Here is a 23,906-nt window from a genome sequence, read left to right as displayed (position 1 = left end):
ACAACTAGTAGTTTGAAGAGTATTAATGCCAAACGGGAAGATCGAGAGTAACAGGAATAGTCAACAGGAAGCTGGAAAACCAGGGCGCAGGAGCTGGCACTCTGCCATACAATTTAGGCGAGTCCATTTAGGTGAATATAGAGTAATATAGAGCCACAGTACACACCGGGGCTGGTACTATCATACCGGGACACGGTAGAGTACTGGGGGGTAGGGGGTGGGGAAGGGAAATGATGCAATGTCCCATCATCACGCGATGTTGGGGGCGGCGCTCCCTGTCCCTTCTCTCCAATTTGTGGATATGAGCTCTCCCCTCCCTCGCCCCCTGGTCACCTACCCTCCCTCACACCCTGGTTGGTACCTGGTTGATGGGGTTCTGGGAGTTCTTCTACTCCCCAAGCCCGGCCCGAGGCCAGGCTTGACTTGTGAGAGTTTGGTCCACCAGGCTGTTGCTTGGAGCGGCCCGCAGGGCCACCATATCCATTGCACTATATATCCTGTGCTCTGTATATACAACCTTTTGCATACACCCTTCCAATAATGGCATATATATATATACACCTTTCAGTTAGTGTTAGAGATATATGTTAAGGACACGTGTGTGTACTCACCTAGTTGTACTCACCTAGTTGTGCTTGCGGGGGTTGAGCTCTGGCTCTTTGGTCCCGCCTCTCAACCGTCAATCAACAGGTGTACAGGTTCCTGTGTGTGTGTGTGTGTGTGTGTGTGTGTGTGTGTGTGTGTGTGTGTGTGTGTGTGTGTGTGTGTGTGTGTGTGTGTGTGTGTGTGATTAGCACTCCCTCCATAAGTGCCAGGTGTACATCCCTCCATAAATGCCACACATGAACTTCTCTAACTAGTGCCACATATCTACAGTCACGTATTTTCTTCAATTTACCTGACTGGTAACTTCTCTCTTAGTATGTGTCATACACATACACCGCAGTCCCACAAATATACAATAGAGTGCTATACATATTCACTACCTCCCAGTACATGTACACTACTCTAAAATGTACATTTAGGCTTTTACAAAGGAGGAAGGGAACTATCAGGGGAAAGAGCCAAGTCATTACCACTATATAGCACTTGGAAGGGGGTCAGGATAAGGATTTGGGGATGGGACGGGAGGGAAGGAATGGTGCCCCAACCACTTGGTGGACGGTCGGGGATTGAACGCCGACCTGCATGAAGCGAGACCGTCGCTCTACCGTCCAGCCCAAGTGGCTGGGTTTACAAAGGAGGAAAGATTGGGAGAGATGCAGTTTACTGTTGAAAAAATACAGGATTCTGATTTAAATAATCCTAATCCTGTGAGTTACCAAATACCAGCTGTACAATGGTGACATTTTGACATCTGTGTAAAGAAGCTCTGGGAACCATCATCTTGAGGTGATCTTGAGATGATTTCGGGGCTTAGCGTCCCCAAGGCCCGGTCCTCGAGCAGGCCTCCTTTTTGTTACACCCCCCAGAAAGCAGCAGGTACCTATTTACTGCTAGGTGAACAGGGGCATCATTGTGTAAGAAACTCTGCCCATTTTGTTTCCTCCTCCACCGGGAATCGAACCCACAACCTCAGGACTAAGAATCCCGAGTGCTGTCCACTCAGCTGTCAGGCCATGATCATTGTGGATCTTCAGTCCAAAAATCAATGCATAAATGTATGGAAGAAATCAAGTATGACAGTGTAATTTATTTCTAGAAACGTCATCAGATTTTCTTCTTCACTTATTTTGTTAGGCCCCATTTAGATCATACAGTACAGTTCAGGACCCGGATTCACGAAGTAGTTACGCAAGCACTTACGAGCCTGTGCATCTTTTTTCAATCTTTGGCGGCTTTGTTTACAATTATTAAACAGTTAATAAGCTCGGAAGCACCAGGAGGCTGTTTATAACAATAACAACAGTTGATTGGCAAGTTTTCATGCTTGTAAACTGTTTAATAAATGTAACCAAAGCCGTCAAAGATTGAGGAAAGATGTACACGTTCGTAAGTGCTTGCGTAACTGCTTCGTGAATCCGGGTTCTGTATTAAAGAATGGATATAAATTTCCCTTCAGCGCTTGCAGAAAAGAATTACAAAGTTAATCCCAAGAAAATAGAAACCTTCCCTATGAAGAGCTTAATAAGGCTTAATTCACATTTTCTAGAAAAAGAAGAGTATAGGTAGCCACGTATGATAATGTATATATATGGATGAAAGGTATACGTAAATAGGGATATATAAGTTTTTTTTATATCAACACACAATAGTCGCGAAACAGTTTATATAATTTAGATAAGTTTAATTTTGGAAAGACCTGGGTAAATATTGGTGTGGAAACAGGACTGTTGATTCGTGGAACAGATTACCGGGTAACATAATAAACGAGGGATCGCTAGATTGTTTCAAGTGCAGGTTAGACATATATAAAAGTTTGGGTAGACATGAATAGGCGTACATATATACTACAGTTGAACAAATCTACAAGGGCCGTGAAGGGGATTCGAACCTGCGTCTGGGAGCATCCCAGCAGTATACTACAGTTCGTCACATTTATGGTCCTAAGCTCTAATAACCTTCCCTTTTACTTCTGTTCAGTCACTATTTGCTTAAAATAAAAGTTACAAAAAAGAACATAGTAAACATTAAAAATCTTATGTCACAAATATACCTTTACCGATCATAAATAGAGAGAGATATCCATGTTGACCAGACCACACACTAGAAGGTGAAGGGACGACGACGTTTCGGTCCGTGCTGGACCATTCTCAAGTCGATTGTGAGACTTGAGAATGGTCCAGGACGGACCAAAACGTCGTCGTCCCTTCATTTTCTAGTGTGTGGATTGGTAAACATACTTCAGCCACGTTATTGTGACTCCTCGCCTGCAGAAATATCCATAGAGTTACCCTTAACTTTGTGGTTTCACAACTTACACAAGGTGAAACCTAGCCTAGCAGTAAAATAGATACCTGGGTGTTAGTCAGCTGTCACGGGCTGCTTCCTGGGGGTGGAGGCCTGGTCGAGGACCGGGCCGCGGGGACACTAAAGCCCCGAAATCATCTCAAGATAACCTCAAGAAGAAGGGATGAGACCTTACTGGTGTCTCGGGCAGGGTACAGCTAAACAAGGGACTGGAGATGAACCAGCTGGCGTCTTGAAGCATCTCTCCCGGAAATTGATCTGCCGCCGAAGCATTTTTAACAACCTGGGGAGCCGGTCGGCCGAGCGGACAGCACGCTGGACTTGTGATCCTGTGGTCCCGGGTTCGATCCCGGGCGCCGGCGAGAAACAATGGGCAGAGTTTATTTCACCCTATGCCCCTGTTGCCTAGCAGTAAAATAGGTACCTGGGTGTTAGTCAGCTGTCACGGGCTGCTTCCTGGGGGTGGAGGCCTGGTCGAGGACCGGGCCGCGGGGACACTAAAGCCCCGAAATCATCTCAAGATAACCCTCAAGATAACCTTTACTCCCGCCTCCATTTCCTTGAGTAGGTAATGTTTACTGCGACAGAGGAACTCCTCCGAGCGTCCTGCCTCGGACACCACCACAACTCCGAGTCCTCTTAAGGTTATCTTGAGGTTATCTTGAGATGATTTCGGGGCTTTTTAGTGTCTCCGCGGCCCGGTCCTTGACCAGACCTCCACCCCCCAGAAAGCAGCCCGTGACAACTGACTAACACCCAGGTACCTATTTTACTGCTAGGCAACAGGGGCATAGGGTGAAAGAAACTCTGCCCATTGTTTCTCGCCGGCGCCCGGGATCGACCCCGGGACCACAGGATCACAAGTCCAGTGTGCTGTCCGCTCGGCCGACCGGCTCCCCAAGCCAGCAACCTGCAGGGTGACAGCAGCTTCTCCCACCAAAGGTGAAGACCCTTCATAAAGAAATACCGATTAATGACACCAATATCAGCCACTCATAAGTGCAAAAGACGACTAAACAAATGAACAGTTAAACAAAAAGGTGATAATTGGGCCAAATACTAAAGGAAGAAGAGTCAACAAGGTATTATTATTCATCCACCCCGCCCCCCCTCACATAATACGTCATATTTTAACCGGAACAATCTAATCATCAATTCATCGTATTATTGAAAATAGATGTATTGTAATATTAACGTAGTTTTTCACGCATCGGCCTCTGTACACAGGTGTGGATTCCGACGTGTCTGGCTAGGTAAAACAGTTGTATTTCTGGCGGAGTGGTAGATCAGGTGGGTTGGGGTCTCTACCAGGCACCTCACTGGTGCTGTAGGGTGAGGGGCCCTGTCTCTTTGTTGGCAGAATGCAACCCGTTCTCGCACTTGCTTATAGTCAATATTGGCTTATTTAATAAGTGCATATGTGACATACTAATTGATTGTGAATATTTTAGTTTACCTTGACAAGCTTCATAGAAAACACCGACCTCACCTAACCTTCTTAGTATATTAAGATAAGCATCTTATTGCTTCTTAATTACAATTATTACTTAACCTATACCGTTGATAGGTTAAGTAATAATTGTAAATAAGAAGCAATAAGATGCTTATCTTAACATACTAAGAAGGTTAGGTAAGGTCGGTGTTTTCTATGAAGCTTGTCAAGGTAAACTAAAATATTCACAATCAATTAGTATGTCACATATGCACTTATTAAATAAGCCAATATTGACTTTAAGCAAGTGCGAGAACGGGTTATGGAGAGGTTGGGTGTGGAGGGAAGGGGGTGGGGGGGGGGCACATGGGAGCAGAACCATAAAGTGCTGTACAAGGACTTGAAGCCTGTAGGATTTGAAGCCTATAGCACTTGAAGCTTATCGAACTTGAAGCTTGAGCCTAGGCCAAGCGAGTGTCATGTATCCCTAAGCTTTACCACACGCAAAAAAGAAGAGAGGGACAGGTAAGAGGGGAATGGAGGGGGACGGAGAAAGGAGGACATAGAGAAGGGCGGTGAAAGGAAGGAAGAGAGAGAGGGAGGGAGGGAGGGAGGGAGGAAGGGAAGGAAGGTTGGTTGGTTGGTGAGTGACGGAGAGAGAGAGAGCGCATGTGACGTCCCTTCAGTGTGTTTAAGCTCTCACTTTCTCTCTCTCTCCCTCTCCTCTGCTTCAAGATTCGTGACTACATTCGCTGAATGTTAAGCCTATTTAGTATTTTGTGGAATTTGCTTCCTAAGGATCCTTGTGTCAGACTCTTCAAAACACACACATTAGTTGATTGACAGTTGAGAGGCGGGACCAGAGAGCCAGAGCTCAACCCCTACAAACACAATTAGATAAGTACACATAGGAAGGACTCGACTCCACATCTCATGAACTTAAGATGTCATGTGTTTTTTTTTTTTGTCTTCCCATAACTCCCTTCTCCCCTGAACCCTTAATCCCCCCTAACCCTTACTACCCCCTAACCCTTACTACCCCCTAACCCTTACTACCCCTTAACCCATCCCTTTGTTCCCAACCGTTCTCACCACCGCTTCTCAGGGCTCTCCCTCGTATCTTCACTCTTCAAGATGCCTTAATTTTGTCTCGTAGTGTCTCTTAAAGATAGTTTTTTCACACTTCAAGGGTACTTAATGCTACTAAAGACGGATGTGTGCTTGTGTTTTTACTAGTTGTATTTACTATTTGTGCCTGCAGGATCATTGTTTTAGCTCTTGGACCCCAATTTTCTAATCTTCGGTATTCTAATGTACTGACTCACGACCTGTTTTCCTCTATTATATCTACTACATATATTTTTCTAACACACACACACACACACACACACACACACACACACACACACACACACACACACACACAGAGTGATGTGATGTGATAGGAGGTGATGTGGTGGAGGCTGACTCCATACACAGTTTCAAGTGTAGATATGATAGAGCCCAGTAGGCTCAGGAATCTGTACACCAGTTGATTGACGGTTGAGAGGCGGGACCAAAGAGCCAGAGCTCAACCCCCGCAAACACAACTAGGTGAGTACAGTCCTAAGATATGCAAGTAGAACCGCACGTCTATGGGTCATCCAATAAGGTTAGCAGACTTCTAGATGTTACCACTGCTAGGCTTAGGCTCGGCTACAAGGACCTCTGGCAGTTTGTAACATCTGCTGATGTAGAGTTGACTAAAGATTCTCATTCAGCAGAAGTATTCGCATACTTTGCGTCAATATATAATAGAATGGGAAAAATCGCGGAATTCAGAGATAACACCATCAATGGTGTCCAAGAAATGTGTAAGTACTTCATACATAATGATGTACTGCCGGGAATCTTAGCAAAGTATCCAACATTTGCTTACTGTAGGTGCAGCCTGCACATGACTGTAAAGCTGCCGCCCAGCTGGGTGGGTGTGGAGCACATGACTGTAAAGCTGCCGCCCAGTTGGGTGGGTGTGGAGCACATGACTGTAAAGCTGCCGTCCAGTTGGGTGGGTGTGGAGCACATGACTGTAAAGCTGCCGCCCAGTTGGGTGAGTGTGGAGCACATGACTGTAAAGCTGCCGTCCAGTTGGGTGGGTGTGGAGCACATGACTGTAAAGCTGCCGCCCAGTTGGGTGAGTGTGGAGCACATGACTGTAAAGCTGCCGCCCAGTTGGGTGGGTGTGGAGCACATGACTGTAAAGCTGCCGCCCAGTTGGGTGGGTGTGGAGCACATGACTGTAAAGCTGCCGCCCAGTTGGGTGGGTGTGGAGCACATCACTGTAAAGCTGCCGCCCAGTTGGGTGGGTGAGACTAGTAACTGTGTGACTCACCATAGATGTAAAGTGCCTTGTATAGTGACTGTTGTGAGCCTCTTGTTGAATCTCTTGTAATATACAAAGTTTATTAATATGTATATGTATTTGTGTACATAGATGAATTTATATGTACATGTGCATGTAACATTAACAATTGTGTAACTAGCTTCACAAGATTGTCACTCGCTCAGCTAAACGAATTCTGGTGTTCAGTTCCTGAACCCATTTTGTGCCTCTGTAACCCTTTCCACCATCGCCCACTGGATGGGTATAGGATGCATAATAAAGAAATGAAAATAAGATAAGCACAGGACAGGATAAGCAGCTGTCTAAATCCCAAGTACCTATTTACTCCTAGGTGAACAGGGTCATCAGATAACAGAAACTGCCTATTTGTTGAGAGAGAGAGAGAGAGAGAGAGAGAGAGAGAGAGAGAGAGAGAGAGAGAGAGAGAGAGAGAGAGAGAGAGAGAGAGAGAGGGAGGGTAGAAAGGAAGATCCTCCACCTAGACGGCATCAGAGAAGGAACCCAAAATTAGACCCTTTGGAGTGAGAGAGAGAGAGGGGAGGGCCACTTCCGGCCCGGAGCTGTGCGGGCCCCTTAGGGAGAAGGTAGGTCCCTTAGGGGGTAGGTAGGTCCCCTTAGGGGTAGGTAGGTCCCCTGCACGCTGTTTGCCTGTTGACTGAACCAGGGAACGATGAGAGTGCTTGACGGAAGAGCTAAGGGACGGAACGGGGATGAAGGCATTTTGACAACGAGCAATGTGAGGGGGTGGGGTTGGGGGGGGGGGGAGAGAGGCAGTCTCTGAAGTGGATGGTTAAGTAGTGCGGCTGTTGGAAGGATAAGCTTCACTTCTTGGACCTCGCCTGTCAATCTTTAATCGTTGGGTGTATAGGGTCCAACCCTTTTGGGTTCTGTCATATGTACTGATGTTTGAGTCCGTGTATTGAGTTTGTCTAATATTTTTTCACATCAATGTAGCTCATTTGGGCATTTGCTTTTGCAGGCGATGAGTCACAATAACGTGGCTAAATTATGTTGACCAGACCACACACTAGAAGGTGAAGGGACGACGACGTTTCCGCCCGTCCTGGACCATTCTCAAGTCGACAATCGACTTGAGAAAGGTCCAGAACGGACAGAAACGTCATCGTCCCTTCACCTTCTAGTGTGTGGTCTGGTCAACATTTGCTTTCGCTGTGTACGCCATTCATATACGACCTATATCAAATTGTCTGTCCTGTTAATATATACTATATGTGGTGAGGATATTTTTCTTCTCTTCACTAATATCAGGTAAATTTTTTTAGTTTTTCCTTTTGTCTTTTGTCTGAATTTTCATTTCTTTTCTCGGCTACAATTGAGAACTATCACATCTCTCACATATGCACCGGTTGTTGCCCAACCGTTTCCCATGTAATGTTGGACTACGCTGCAGGAAGCTATCAAGATTACAAGGGTTTGTCTGAGCACAGGCCAGCCTTAGGCAAGAAGCCTGAAACCTCTTTATGCATGCTTCCATCCGTGTCCCCTGGTTCTTTTGGTGTTCAGTGTAAACATGTCTTCTTTTTCCACCCAGTCCCCTGACGTATTTTATACATCTGTATCATGTCTCCCCCTCTTTCCTTTTTTCTTGCATCGTCAGGTCTCTTTCTTTCGGTCTCTCTTCATACCTGATCCCCCTCAATTCTGGGATGAGTGTCGTTACAAACTTCTGTACCCTTTTGAGCTTCCTTTTGTGATGTCTAGATGGCTTCTTTTTAGGTGATAAGTCCTGTGCTGTCAGTCCTTTTAGGTGATAAGTCCTGTGCTGTCAGTCCTTTTAGGTGATAAGTCCTGTGCTGTCAATCTTTTCTGAGTGAGTTTATCCTGGTCACAGTCTCCACCGTCATCACATCCTGCACGGGTGATGATATGGTGACTTCTCTTATCCTTTCCCATAGCATCTCTTCTTTCCCGTAATCTCTCTCCTCCTCTCCCGTAGCCTCTCCTCCTCTCCCATAACCACTACCGTTGGTCTCCCCCTAACTCGTCCACCTCATATATCTCCGTTAAACAGTCCCTCTTGCCTCTTCCTGTCCTCACTCCATTTCCTGTTAGTGGGTGGGTAGGACCCACTCCCACGTCAACACCCCGTTGTACTCCCGTGCTCCGCGCCCTGGTGGGTGTACACCCGTGCCCCCCCCCCCCGCCCTGGTGGGTGTACTCCCGTGCTCCCCCCCCGCCCTGGTGGGTGTACACCCGTGCCCCCCCCCCCCCCCCGCCGCCCTGGTGGGTGTACTCCCGTGCCCCCGCCCTAGTACTCGCCTAGTTGTGCTTGCGGAAGTTAAGCTTCAGCTCTTTGGTCCCGCCTCACAACTGTAAATCAACTGGTGTAAAGATTCTTGAACTTATTGGGTTCTGCGTACACCCAGTGTGTGTACCCATTGGGTGTACCTACATGCCCCAGACCTAACTCAGTCATTTCTTCAGATCTCGGCCTAATATTAACCAACCAGACAATAGTGAGTTAATCAAGCAAGAAAGTCAATGAACCAGACAGACGGCCAGACAGACAGCCAGCCAGCCAGACAGACAGACAGACAGCCAGCCAGACAGCCAGACAGCCAGCCAGCCAGCCAGACAGCCAGCCAGACAGACAGACAGACAGACATAGGGAAGGCTGAGATACATATGGTCGTGGTATAATCGCTTCATGTCCCACCTTGATGTATGTGTAATGGGTGTGGGCGTGGATCAGACCTCCGACAGACGGCAGCAGGCTTTGCCAGGGCTTTTTCTTGTGTTTCTTGCTCTCGCCAGCTTCCCGGAGGCCGCCGCCCTCTTCCTGCCGCAGCCGTCTTGTTCCGGGAGATTAGTACGTTATCGATAGCCCGAGTGGCTGATCTCAGACGTCCGTTGTGCCGCCGAGAACGTGCCTTAAGGTGTGGCAAGAGTGTGGTGGTATGTGTGGTCATGGAGGTGCTGGGGTGTGGCTGTGGTTGGGTGTAGCGATGCTGTGGCTACACTTCTTTTGTAATAGGGCTGCAAGCTCTTGCTGTGTCGCCTGGCCTGCGTCGCTGCACCTTACCATTGTATCGTTTAGTTTAACGTTGTCTTCGAGGGTTCAATTCGTCCATCTAGTCTGGCCCTGAGGTATCTCAGGGGTCAGGCAAGTATGCCCTATTCCTTACTAACAGTATGTGGACTTGCGTGTCCTTCCTGACGTCTAATACAGTAGTATATGATACGGTGGAACTCCTAGTCCATATCGCAACAAATTATAATCTCCGTCCCCTTCTCTCTCCCTCTCTCTCTCTCTCACCTGACTCCCAGGAAATAGAGAGAAGGGGAGAAGCTAGAAGGAAGTGTATTATCCCCCAATCTTGCTAAATCAGAGCCCAGAGATATATTTGACCATAATTCCACCCGGGGACGTTGTGGTTCCCGCTTCAACCGAACCGCTATTGTGTGTGTCCCCCTGAACGTGTGTATATGTATGAGCAGGACCAAGTTATGCCAGAGCACGTGTGTGTGTGTGTGTGTGTGTGTGTGTGTGTGTGTGTGTGTGTGTGTGTGTGTGTGTGTGTGTGTGTGTGTGTGGCTAGCTTATGACTCCACCCTCCAGGTATAATATGGACTACCTTTGTTTATTGATTAGGCACGTGGCTCTTGATTTGTCCTTGCTTTCTTGATTTGCCCTTGCTTTCTTGATTTGCCCTTGCTTTCTTGATTTGCCCTTTCTTGATTTGTCCTTGCTTTCTTGATTTGCCCTTGCTTTCTTGATTTGCCCTTGCTTTCTTGATTTGCCCTTGCTTTCTTGATTTGCCCTTGCTTTCTTGATTTGTCCTTGCTTTCTTGATTTGTCCTTGCTTTCTTGATTTGTCCTTGCTTTCTTGATTTGTCCTTGCTTTCTTGATTTGTCCTTGCTTTCTTGATTTGTCCTTGCTTTCTTGATTTGTCCTTGCTTTCTTGATTTGTCCTTGCTTTCTTGTTGATCTCTTGTGCTTGTCACCCGTTGTAGTTTTTTTTTTGTTCCTGTAATTGCTGTTACTATTCACTTGGGCATCATTTTTGTGATCGATGTACTGGTTTTTTTAATTATATTGTAGTTCTTTGAATGCACCTTCAAAGTAATCTAATTTATTACCCTCGGTTATAATGCGTTTGATACCCATAGAGCGTCTCTTCTTAACTACGGACCTGGTGAAATGTTTTAGTCTGGAGAAGATCTTTGTCTCCTAGTGCCGGCGTTTGCGATTTGTTTGATCAGTGTTTTAGATAACTGGACGTTGATCTCAAGACTATCGTGTGTTTGTACAACTATCCAACCACCGTAATGGTGGTTGGATAGTTGTTCCACGCAGTACTACTAAGCAACCCGGATTTGTGGTCATGTGTAATGAGCATCGCCCCTTATGTTTCCACTGTTATATGTTCCCATTCGGATGGGTTATAGTTAACTGGGGGAGCACTAAATTATAGAGACTTCCTGCTCCCCCTTCTCCTCCTCCACCCCTTTAAAAAAGGGGGAAATATAAATTACCCGGTCTTATCTCCCCTCTGTCACTCCCCTTCTTTGTGGCTGGTCGTCTGAGATGGTCTCTCTTTTTGTAGTCACCTTCCCCTTGGTCTCTCGAATTTTCCCCTCGTCTCCCTCTTGGTCTCGTCTTCCCCTCACCTTCCCCTTGGTCTCGAGTCTCTCCCCCCCCCCCCCTCACCTTCTAACACTTTCTCTTCCTCACTTTTTCTGTGTGTTTGTCTCTGTAATTAAATCTTTTGTCTCTTGTTTTTTTTTTTTATTATTTTTGTTTCTCTCTCTTGTTCATGTTTCGACTCCCTTTTCTGTATTTGTCACTTAATATCGCTCTTTTGTCTCATTCTCGTTCTCATTTTCATGCGCTGTCTCATTCATTCACTGTAATTTTCTCTCTCTCTCTCTCTCTCTCTCTCTCTCTCTCTCTCTCTCTCATTCAACATCTCCGGAATGCTTATTAAACATTATATGCGGTGTAAGGAAATATGATAAGACTGTATACTTTGCCATTTTCTTTCTTGTATTAATTAGTGGTCCCAGGTGTCATATGGGTGTCTCCCCCCCCTTACCATCCACGGGCCATACCCACCACTCATACCCCGGGGCACCACCCACCTATATTACCACGACCACTACACCTCAACACCTCAGTGTGGCGCCCCACGTACACACCCCTACAAGACTCCCGTATACTAGCATAATGCCGCTTCCATTAACGTCGTGTGCAAACCCTTCAATTGCTTGAGACAATCGTTACATCTTGTTTAAGGAACTGCCGCGACAGTCCTCGTTGGGGGAGGACTGTCGTGTCACTTGCTGTTCTATCTACCTATACTATCTACCACTCAACCGCCACTACCACCTCCACTACCACCCTCACTGCTACCACCAAGGACAGCTTCTTCAGACCAAGAGAGAAAGCAGGACAAAAAGACACAGCTGGAAACGCAAATGAGCCGAAGGAATGTCAGGACATGCTCCTAGGGAGCTGGTCGGCCGAGCGGACAGCACGCTGGACTTGTGATCCTGTGGTCCCGGGTTCAATTCCAGGCGTCGGCGAGAAACAATGGGCAGAGTTTCTTTCACCCTATGACCCTGTTACCTAACAGTAAAATAGGTACCTGGGTGTTAGTCAGCTGTCTCGGGCTGCTTGCTGGGGGTGGAGGCCTCATGATAACCCTTCTCCATAAGGATGGCACCTCTAGCTTCTGTGGCAACCCTTCTCCATAAGGATGGCACCTCTAGCTTCTGTGGCAACCCTTCTCCATAAGGATGGCACCTCTAGCTTCTGTGGCAACCCTTCTCCATAAGGATGGCACCTCTAGCTTCTGTGGCAACCCTTCTCCATAAGGATGGCACCTCTAGCTTCTGTGGCAACCCTTCTCCATAAGGATGGCACCTCTAGCTTCTGTGGCAACCCTTCTCCATAAGGATGGCACCTCTAGCTTCTGTGGCAACCCTTCTCCATAAGGATGGCACCTCTAGCTACAATGGCAACCCTTCTCCATATGGATGGCACCTCTAGCTACAATGGCAACCCTTCTCCATAAGGATGGCACCTCTAGCTTCTGTGGCAACCCTTCTCCATAAGGATGGCACTCTTGGCTACTATGGCAACCCTTCTCCATAAGGATGGCACCTCTAGCTTCTGTGGCAACCCTTCTCCATAAGGATGGCACTCTTGGCTACTATGGCAACCCGTCGCCCTACAGATGGCACCTCTCCCCACTATGGTTCACGTTGTGTGTGTAGTCTTGGAGTGCCAAAGAAGGCAACAAGACATGGAACAAACTAGCCATAAATCTAAACAAACTGTCCTTAGCCATAATAGACAATACCCACGAATATAGCCATTATTAGGCTTAATTGAGCTTACATAAGTGCTTTAATGGTTCTGGAAATGGTTGGGTTAAATTGTTAATAAACTTCTTTCTCAAACCCTCTTCAAAAATTAATGATACTGTGGATTTTTGTACTACCATCCATAGTAGCTATAGGTACTATTACTGTACTCGCTTAGTTGTGCTTGCGGGGTTAAAATTTGGCTCTTTGGTCCCGCTTCTCAACCGTCAATCAACAGGTGTACAGGTTCCTGAGCATGCTGGGCTCTATCATGTCTACACTTGAAACTATGTATGGAGTCAGCCTCCACCACATCACTGCCTAATGCATTCCATCTGTTAACTACTGACACTGAAAAAGTTCTTTCTAACGTCCCTGTGGCTCATTTGGGTACTCTGTTTCCACCTGTGTCCCCTTGTTCGCGTACCACCCGTGTTAAACAGTTCGCGTCCCTCCTGTCCTTATGTACCCTATCAATTCTTCTGAGAATTTTATAGGTAGTCATCATGTCTCCCCTAACTCTTCTGCCTTCCAGTGTCGTGAGGTTCAGTTCTAGCAATCTTTCCTCGTAGCTCATACCTTTCAGCTCGGGGACTAGCCTGGTGGCATACCTCTGAAACTTTTCTAACCTCGTTTAATGTTTGACTAGATGTGGACTCCACGCTGGGGTCGCATACACCAGGATTGGTCTTGACAAATGTGGTATACAAGGTTCTGAATGATTCCTTACACACGTTTCTGAAGGTAGTTCTTATGTTCACCAGCCTTGCATACGCCGCTGATGTTATCCTTTTAATGTAGGTTTCAGGGTCTGGGTCTGGTGTGATATCAACCCCGAGATCTTTCTTCCTGACGCCTGAAGGATTTCCTCTCTCAGCTGTTATCTTGTGTTTAACCAATCATCCATGATAGCTATAAGTACTCTCATTTTTAGATGACAGGTTGAGAGAGTTTGGGACAGACTATCAACGAGAGAGGAATTTTTTTCACCGAAAAGTATCTTTATAAAAAGATAATCTGCTCTATTGTTAAATGGATTCTATAGAGTTGTGGAGGCAGACACAGATGCCACAGTCTCGCGAGCTCAGCGGCTCCACGTAGCACGGGCTATGGTGAGCCCGTGCTCGGTCCTTGTGATACCTGGACCTATTGTCTGGTTGAGAAGAGGATTCTGGGAAGAACGACAGGGCACACAATCACAGGTAAAAGCATATAATAGGGGGTCACATGCAGTTGAGACCACAGTCCTTATCATATCAGCTAATGCTTCTCTATCTGCCTCTTCCCCATCCTCTCTCTCTCTCTCTCTCTCTCTCTCTCTCTCTCTCTCTCTCTCTCTCTCTCTCTCTCTCTCTCTGTCTCTCTGTCTCTCTCTCTCTCTCTCTCTCTCTCCCCCACTTCCACTAGCACTTTTCCAACCATTCCTCAAACAGTACTTGGTTCATGCCTAGCTGTAGTGTAATTACAAAAGTGTAAAGTATAATAACCTCTACCGCCTGTTCCTGCAGGTCGGCGTTCAATCCCCGACTGTCCAAGCGGTTGGACACCATTCCTTCCATTCCCCTGTCCCATCCCATATCCTTATCCTGATCCCTTCCCAGTGCTATATAGTCGTAATGGCTTGGCTATTTCTCCTGATAGATCCCTCCCCTCTACCCCCTGATGGAATGACAAAACGGAAGGAGGGATAAAGGGGCCTGACGGCTGAGTAGACAGCGCTCGGGATTCGTAGTCCTAAGGTTCCGTGTTCGATCCCCGGCGGAGGCGGAAACAAATGGCAGAGTTTCTTTCACCTTGTTGCTCCTGTTCAGCTAGCATTAAATAAGTACCTGGGAGTTAGACAGCTGCTACGGGTTGCTTCCTGGAGATTTGTCATAAAAAGGAGGCCTGGTCGAGGACCGGGTAGGACCCTGACAAACTCCAGGAGTGGTCAGACAAATGGTTGCTGGAATTCAATGCCAACAAGTGTAAGGCAATGAGGATAGAAAAGGGAGAGAAGAGACCAGAAGGCGTCTACACCATACGAGGAAGGAAGCTACAGGAATCTGAAAAAGAAAAGGATCTGGGAGTGGATATAATTCCGACACTCAAACAGGCAGACACAAACAGGATAACATCATTTAGGAACCTGAATCAGTACTCCTTTAAGGCAATCTATACAAAATTTGTTAGACCAATACCGAAATACGCATTGCTGTATAGAATCCACACCTTGTGAAGCATAAAGCCTAAACTGAAAAAGTACAAAGGTTTGCAACAAGATTGGTGCAGGAGCTAAGAGGTCTAAGCTATGAACATAGGCTAATGTAACTAAATCTCCCAACTCTAAAGGATAGAAGTATCAGAGGGGATATGGTCACAACTTACAAGATACTGAGGTGAATAGATAAGGTAGACAAGGATAGCCTTCTCAGACTGAGAGAAAACAGTACAAGAGGACACAGGTGGAAGCTGGAAGCGCAAATGAGCCAAAGGAACGTAAGAAAGTACTCGTACCCTGTACGGGGCGTTAACAAGTGACATGTTCAGCCAGAAGAAGTTGGAGAAGCCACCTCCACCCACAACTTTAACTCCCGATTCGACAAAGAATTTGAAAGTCCAATTAGTTGTAACGCAACAGGCACAAGGCCAGTAGATGGAGCTTAAAGAACTAGACCTCACTCCCCCGTAGACACTGGTTATCTTGAGATGATTTCGGGGCTTTAGTGTCCCCGCGGACCGGTCCTCGACCAGGCCTCCACCCCCAGGAAGCAGCCCGTGACAACTGACTAACACCCAGGTACCTATTTTACTGCTAGGTAACGGGGGCATAGGGTGAAAGAAACTCTGCCCATTGTTTCTCGCCGGCGCCTGGGATCGTACCCGGGACCACAGGATCACAAGTCCAGTGTGCTGTCCGCTCGGCCGACCGGCTGATAGATAAATTACACACACACACACACACACTCACACTCACTCACACTCACTCTCACTCACACTCACTCACACTCTCTCACTCTCACACACACACACACACACACACACACTCACACTCACACTCACTCACACTCACTCACTCACTCACACTCTCTCACTCTCACACACACACACACACACACATACACATATGAGAGATCTCGATCTCTGTGGTCGATCTCGAACCCATTGTTGATGTGATGACTTATATTGAATTTTGTAACTAGCTCATCAAGATTGTAACTTGCTTAGCTAAATGAATTGTGGGGTTCAGTCCCTGAGCCCATTATGTGCCTCTGTAACCCTTTCCACTACCGCCCACAAGATGGGTATGGGGTGCATAATAAATGAACTAAACTAAAAAAAAAACACGAGATAGTTAGCTACGTGGCCATATACTTGAATAGATATATCTTTTCTTAATAAATAAGAAAAGGCCGCAAGTTATGTTTTACACCCCACAATATTACCGTAAAAGATTAATACAACGCCTGAGGACTTTTTAAAACGTTACTTTGCTTACTTCCCATGTTCTAAGTTCAAAATGGTTCAGCCACATACTGAACATACACACATTACCACAAGACCAAAAACTCGAACATAACCTATTCTAGTGAACAAATCCACAAGGGCCGTGACGAGGGTTCGAACCTACGTCCGAGAGGATCCCAGCCGCTGCCTTAATCGACTGAGCTACGACATAGTCAAAAGAATTGCAACCGGGAAATCAACTTGACCTACCCTTTCGGTCCTTGTGGCTTTGTTCATTTGATGCATCACGCTGTTGTGATTTCTATGTGTAATAACCTATTCTAGAACTAACTGTACACAAGTTATTCTCTTGGTCTGACTTCGGAGCTTGGACGAGTTAAGCCTGAGAATGACTTGATAAATGACCCAATTACCTCTAACCAAAACAAAAGGGAGCCGGTCGGCCGAGCGGACAGCACGCTGGACTTATGATCCTGTGGTCCTGGGTTCGATCCCAGGCGCCGGCGAGAAACAATGGGCAGAGTTTCTTTCACCCTATGCCCCTGTTACCTAGCAGTAAAATAGGTACCTTGGTGTTAGCCAGCTGTCACGGGCTGCTTCCTGGGGGTGGAGGCCTGGTCGAGGACCGGGCCGCGGGGACACTAAAAAAGCCCCGAAATCATCTCAAGATAACCTCATCTCAAGATAACTAACCATCACAGTGACATTTATGAATGCCGCCCATCACAGTAACACAGTTAAGAACACCACTCATCACAGTAATACCAGAAACGACCAGTCAACAGTAGATACCGTAGAGCGGACCTCGGTTACCGGGGAACACGTCACAGTAAGCGGAGGCAGGAGGGGTTTAAGGGGTGGGGGGGGGGTTGTTTATACCGGGCCGTGATTGGTAATGGTCTGTTTAATCCGTGGTTTTACCAGCCCGGTCTCATTATCAGGGGTTTACTGCCAGCGAGGAGTGTTACCAGGCTGTTGGGTCTAGCATTATACCTACCTCTTCCCACTCGTAAAGAACTGATACGGTGGACATTGGAGCACACTCCAAAATTGAATGCCAATCATGGAGTGAATATTCGTGTCTTGATCATGCATAATGCACTAATTGCGCCATAACTTGTGCAAAATGTGATAATAATCTCTCTTTGATTAAGTTAGGATCATCGTTTGCGAAGGCGGACGGTAGTAATGACACTGCGATGAACTGCCATCACCAAATGTTATTTTCGCAAATGCAAATATGTTTTTTTTTTCCGAAAACATTTGACAGAAAATAATACTTTCGTCATTATTGTCGCCAATGCAAATGTGGGTCTTATTTTGAAAGCCGCCCGTCTCATTGTCAACCCAATCGGTATAATATTCCAGATTAAAACACTGAAATGCCTCACTTCGAGACAAAAAAAATTGTGATATTTGGAAACTTCAATATCGGGTGCAGTTTAGCGCGCTCGCCGATGACGCTGATATGCGTCGCAGCGCGCGCGTCTCCTGTATTTGGTGAAGACGAGTTTAACAGGAAATTGGTTTCTCGGTGATGCCAAACTACGCCTCACCCTTATGTGATATTGGAGACGTCGTGCCCTGGCCCTGGCTACATCCCAAGTTTACCAGACCCCACACTAGAAGGTGAAGGGACGACGACGACGTTTCGGTCTGTCCTGGACCGTTCTCAAGTCGGACCATTCTCATTCTCACAATCGACTTGAGAACGGTCCAGGACGGACCGAAACGTCGTCGTCCCTTCACCTTCTAGTGTGTGGTCTGGTCAACATACTTTAGCCACGTTATTGTGACTCATCGTCTGCATCCCAAGTTTGTTTTCCTGAGTAAAATAAGGATGTGGAGAACATCCTATATATGGATTACCTGTCCAGTGTGTGTTCCCCACATCACGTTATTCAAGATTCCGAGTTATGAGAGAGCATTTTAGCCTCGGGTGCCATGTTTAATAACTCGGTTATACACATATCAAGTCTACGTACAGACGTGATATGTGTATAATCGCGTTGGATATGTATAATCCTGTCGTGGTGTTGTACAACACCCCCAACAAATGGATAAACAACCCAGCGGGTTTTCTTCCTATTGGGGAATGTTGAGCTTGCTGTTATGTCGGTGTCACTCACGGGATCAAAGTCGTCCTTTCGAAGCAAAAAAATACACATTGCAATTAAAGATAATTATCCATCACTCGAATCAAAGCGGATTTCTAAATGCCATAAGCACTAATGTGTTCTAGTTGTCGATAAACACCCACATGGTTCCTTGAGAAATAATGCTGTAGGGAGTTTACATCCACAATGACATCCAGGTTGTGTAACATTTAAGCATATCGTTGTCCAAGGCGACCATCTGAGGCGACCCAAGATGCTGGGTCCATCCCCGGCCTTCTCCAGTGATAGGAAATGTAGATGTTTATCTCTCAGAATGTTTGGTAATATGTTTATTGTTTGTAATGTGTGTATATGTACGTATTAACACGATGTACTGAACGGGGTGAGAATAGCTTGAGCTACCTCATCCCTTTGTGTGTATTTTACATCAATAAACTTATTTCAATTTCAATTTCTCCAGAGATGTTCTCCTAGGGGGACTCCAAGTCACGCTGTCCTGGCATGAGCGTGACATGAACTGTCATGATACGCAGGCGATGAGTCACAATAACGTGGCTGAAGTATGTTGACCAGACCACACACTAGAAATTGAAGAGACGACGACGTTTCGGTCCGTCCTGGACCATTCTCAAGTCGATTGTGATGAGGACAGGTAGGGACAGGCATTAAATAGGCAAGAGAGAGCTGAGGAGGAAAGTCAGGTGTAGGGGAAAGTAGTAATGGGAACTGCAGCAGGCCTATTGGCCCATACGAGGCAGCTCCTATTATAACCACCGAAGGAGATGGTAATAGGAATAAGAAGAGGATAGCAAGGGAGCGTAGAAGACAATGAACAGAAAAAGGGAGAAGAGGGAAAGAAAGGGAAAGAGAAAGAAAGAAATGGAAGGGGGAAAGCTTATGTTAAGTCACGTTTGTTAGAAAGATTAGAGCATTTGAGTATATACTGTGAAAGGGAAGAGTCCACAGCAACAAAGCCAGGACTCAAGTTCATGTTGGGTACATTGTTAATAAGAGCCGATTCTACAAGACGGCGTCTGTGTAGAGTAGAGGCAGGAAAGATTATTTTGGAGGAAGACCAATCAATGGGATGATTAGAATCCCTCACATGGCAGAAGAGAGCATTGTTAGTGTCTGCAGACTTAACACTTCTCTTGTGTTCTTTAAGTCTGTCATTCAGTGTACGGCCAGTTTCGCCAAAGTATTGGAGAGGACAAGATGAACAGGAAATAGAGTAGACACCAGCAGCATTAGAAGCAGGAGGAGCAGTGTGAACTAGATTGCTACGAAGTGTGTTAGTTTGTCGAAAGGCGAGTTTAATGTCAAGTGGACGAAAGGTATTGGTAAAAGTTTTGAGTTCAGATATGAAGGGAAGGCATAGTACAGTGCTACTAGTGTTGGAAGCAGGTTTAGGATGAAAGAAATTTCGTTTAGCTTGAGAGTGGGCACAGTTGATGAAATGCAAAGGATAACCAAGGCGAGAGAATGATTTGTAGATAAAGGCAATTTCAGAATCAAGAAACTGAGGGTCGCTGATGCGTAGAGCGCGGAGGAAGAGAGACAAGGACACTTTTCTTAACAGAAGGAGGATGGTAGGAAAAGAAGTGAATGTACATGCCACTATGCATGGGTTTACGGTAGACAGAGAAAGAGAACCCAGACACAGAGCTGTGAACATGAACATCAAGAAAAGGAAGGAGGGAATTAGATTACCATAATGCCAAATTGTGTATGTCATCGCGTGACACATCTCGATAACTGTTTCTCATTGGCGGTGGAGTCGTGTGTGAACACTGCCGTGAGGACATGTGTGGGTCAGCGCAGGTGTGTGGCAGGGAGCCAGGCTACTCAAGGCAGGTGTGTGTGTCCGTGGAAAGGTTTTGTACCTCAAGGCCGTTGGTCGGGCACTGTGCGTGAGCCTCCACACGACTTCATTAGCTCAAGGAAAGGACTCCATTATCACTAGAGGAGACTCGACTGAATTTGGTGGTGCAGTCTGTAAAGCTGATCAACCATTCACGACTGATGAGCTCCTGGCATCTACCCCTGCCTGTTGACCTAGGTACTCGGGTAGGATTTCCTTCACCAGGTTGTCAGACGCCACTGAAGAGGACAGGAACACTGGTACTGCAATCTGTGTTGCTGTGCGCACGCCGAGGCCCCCAAGTCTGACAGGAAGAGAGGCCTGTTTTCACTGTAGATCGTTGAGAGAAAGGTTGAGGGCTTTTTCTAGCATTGATTTCAGCAAGCTGTCGTACTCTTCTAATTTAATATTATTGAAAGACGGCGAACATATAAGAAAGTAGGTCCTGCGGAGTGATAAACATCTGGTGATGAGGTAAAGTGCATCATGAGCATCGATGTCTTCAATCCTCTCGTTCATCCTCTTCAGGTCAGAGATCTTCTTACCAAGGACTTCGTCAATGGCATTTCCTCCATGAGGAGCTCCTAGGAGTGTGCTGTCCTCAGGGTTGGTTGTATGAATATCAGGCAAAACAACCTTTATTCGCTCTATTATGTGCTAGTTGGTGGAGGTTATTTCGCACTTGGAGTAGTTTAGGGTGAGGCCTAGGCTTGGTCCATGCTCCTGAATTATTCTTATGTCGTCCAAGAGTGAGGCTGGGGAGCCGGCTAGGATACCATCGTCCAAAAACCAAATGTTGAGCTCGCTGGACAGGTTATCGGTGACTTCCTTGATGACTAGGTAGAAAAGAAAAGGAGCAAGAGGGTCTTCCTGTTGGACACCTTCTTGTGACTCTATTTCATGTTCCCCGAATGACAGAGTTAGATTCTTACTGTAGCATGAGTTTACCAACGGGTAGAGGGAAGGAAAAAGACGATGAATCGCACCGAGAACTGCATCCCTTCTTACCCGTTTAAAGCATTTTTTAATGCTGGTGGTTATAACAGTTTTATCAGGGCCTTTTCGTCTGTAATGCTGGCAATGTAGGCTCTAGCTGCATGAGCCGCTGCCTTTCACCTTTGGGGAATGCCAAACCCAAGCTGTTTTGGCTTGAGTATGTCTGCTGCTGCCTGGCTAACTGTTCTAGCAGCAGCCTTAGCGACGAGACGCCGGAGTGAATTGCCCACAGCAATCGGTCTGATTCCTCATTATATATATATATATATATATATATATATATATATATATATATATATATATATATATATATATATATATATATATATATATATATATACACACACCCACATACATACTTAGCTGCTTGGAGACAGTATTACAGTATTTTATGGTGAATGCTTCCTGCACTCCTCCGATCCATCTGTCTTTTCCCATCGTGTCTATAAATAGTCCCTTCCATACCCCTTCCCTCCACCATTTCTTCCCTTCCCCCTCTCACCATCTTCCCTCCCACGTTTCCTCCCTCTTCCACCCCAATTATTTCTGAATGTGTCTCACTAAGAGTCATTCGTCACCCTCGTCTTCCATCACTGTCCGCTCAACACACACCTATTCATCCCTTCCTGGGAAAAGAATGAACCTGGAAAGAACGGGACATACAGTGGCACGTATATACTGGGACGTATATAGTGGCACGTATAGTGGCACGTGTATAGTGGGACGTATATCTGTGTGTCTGCTTATACCACTGCAGTTAATAGGTACCTGGGAGTTAGACAGGTCCTACGGGACTTCTTCCTGTGTGTGTGTGTGTGTGTGTGTGTGTGTGTGTGTGTGTGTGTGTGTGTGTGTGTGTGTGTGTGTGTTAGGGATAAATATATATAGTAGATTTGATAGATAAAAATAGGTCGAGAATCAATACATAGAGGAGTGAGGTCTAAGAGCTAATAGGTCGATCCTGCAAGCACAAATAGTAAATGCGAAAAGTGTGTACACACACACACACACACACACACACACACACACACACACACACACACACACACACAAAAGCACGCGCGTGCATTACGAGACCCGACAAGATTTACTGGCAACCAGTCCATAACTGAACCAGTTCACCCTGCAGTATTTGGAGACCTTTGAGTAAAACCGATTGGTGGGACGTGTTCCAGGGAAAATTAATGGGTAAGGAGGGTTATGAAGCCTGGTCAGAGACCGGGCCGTGGGGACGTTGATCCTCGGAATCCCCAAAAGGGTAGGTAGGAAGGCTTACCATTAGATATGAGAAGGGAAAGCTCTTAGCCTGCTAACAGCAGTCAGTTGTCTACTTCTGTACTCGCCTGTATAAAAAAAATTATTATTCCAAGGGAAAGTCTTTACGATTTCTCCAGTGTTTTATTTTTGTCTGTTGCACAGTGCGGTTAGGCTGCGTTTCGTATGTGGAGCTGTGGGCAGATTCACGAAGCAGTTACGCAAGCACTTACGAACCTGGGGCCAGATTCACGAAGCAGTTACGCAAGCACTTACGAACCTGGGGCCAGATTCACGAAGCAGTTACGCAAGCACTTACGAACCTGGGGCCAGATTCACGAAGCAGTTACGCAAGCACTTACGAACCTGGGGCCAGATTCACGAAGCAGTTACGCAAGCACTTACGAACCTGGGGCCAGATTCACGAAGCAGTTACGCAAGCACTTACGAACCTGGGGCCAGATTCACGAAGCAGTTACGCAAGCACTTACGAACCTGGGGCCAGATTCACGAAGCAGTTACGCAAGCACTTACGAACCTGGGGCCAGATTCACGAAGCAGTTACGCAAGCACTTACGAACCTGGGGCCAGATTCACGAAGCAGTTACGCAAGCACTTACGAACCTGGGGCCAGATTCACGAAGCAGTTACGCAAGCACTTACGAACCTGGGGCCAGATTCACGAAGCAGTTACGCAAGCACTTACGAACCTGGGGCCAGATTCACGAAGCAGTTACGCAAGCACTTACGAACCTGGGGCCAGATTCACGAAGCAGTTACGCAAGCACTTACGGACCTGGGGCCAGATTCACGAAGCAGTTACGCAAGCACTTACGAACCTGGGGCCAGATTCACGAAGCAGTTACGCAAGCACTTACGAACGTGTACATCTTTCCTCAATCTTTGACGGCTTTGGTTACATTTATTAAACAGTTTACAAGCATGAAAACTTCACAATTAACTGTTGTTATTGTTATAAACAGCCTCCTGGTGCTTCAAGCTCATTAACTGTTTAACAATTGTAAACAAAGCCGCCAAAGATTGAGAAAAGATGGACAGGTTCGTAAGTGCTTGCGTAATTGCTTCGTGAATCTGGCCCCTGTACATCTTTTCTCAATCTTTGGCGGCTTTGTTTACAATTATTAAACAGTTAATGAGCTCCGAAACACCAGGAG

Source organism: Procambarus clarkii, chromosome 33 (assembly GCF_040958095.1).
Source record: "Procambarus clarkii isolate CNS0578487 chromosome 33, FALCON_Pclarkii_2.0, whole genome shotgun sequence".
Classification (NCBI taxonomy): Eukaryota; Metazoa; Arthropoda; class Malacostraca; order Decapoda; family Cambaridae; genus Procambarus; species Procambarus clarkii.
This window is presented reverse-complemented; position numbering follows the sequence as displayed.